The sequence below is a fragment of the Microtus ochrogaster genome, chromosome X, assembly GCF_000317375.1.
Source record: "Microtus ochrogaster isolate Prairie Vole_2 chromosome X, MicOch1.0, whole genome shotgun sequence".
Lineage (NCBI taxonomy): Eukaryota > Metazoa > Chordata > Mammalia > Rodentia > Cricetidae > Microtus > Microtus ochrogaster.
Window position 1 is genome coordinate 52,096,114 of NC_022026.1, and position 842 is coordinate 52,096,955.

General features: G+C 35.7%; 1 protein-coding gene across 4 annotated transcripts in view; it reads left to right on the top strand.

The window, feature by feature from the left end:
* Sms (spermine synthase) overlaps positions 1 to 842 on the top strand; it is a 71,388-nt gene that overhangs the window by 61,823 nt on the left and 8,723 nt on the right. The window lies entirely within an intron of this gene.

Here is an 842-nt window from a genome sequence, read left to right on the forward strand (position 1 = left end):
TGAGGGTATTCTTAACTTTAAAGAAGGTTTGCATTTGTGGTTTTGTATAAAATAGGTATATATAGGAAAATACACTTCTTCCTAAAAAGTAACAAAGGCATCTACTTGTTAATCCAGTCTCATTACTTGGTACACAAAATAATTAATAACCAAGTTCGACCCTTGCACTCTGGTCTCGGAATTCTCTGAGTTTACTGGAGAGTATTGCTCATCCTATTACATGTAAACTCTAACTAACCCTTTTTATTTTTTTATTTTAATATGGACCATCTTAAGCAGAATTATGTCTTTTGTCCTGTGTACATAATTCCCATCCCCTAAAAAGACTTTACCTTGTGACCAACTTTATATTGTATTAATTTCTCAGTAATTCATTTCATTAAAGTGGATCTTTAAATTTTGCTGAATACTGTATGCTCCTTTTATTTTTAAAGATTTATTTTTATCTATGTGCATGTGTCTCTGGGTATATGCATGTGAGTACAGCTGGCTGTAGAGGCTGGAAGTGTCAGATCTGGAGCTAGAGTTACAGGGCCTTATGAGATTCCTCAGGTAGGTGCTGGGAGCTGAGCTCCAGTCCCTTGGAAGAGCAGCCAGTGTGCTTAACTGCTGAGCCATCTCTACAGGCCCAGTACATTCTATTGTAAATATTTTTTGGAAATCATACTGTAATTACATCATTTCCCCCTTCCCTTTCTTCCAATCCCTTTCATGTATCCCCCCTTGATTTCTGTCATTCGTGGCTTCTTTTTTTTTTAATTGTTAGATACATACATACACACAGATACACATATACTGGTGCATAGATATGTAAATACAACCTGCTTAGTCTGTATAATGTT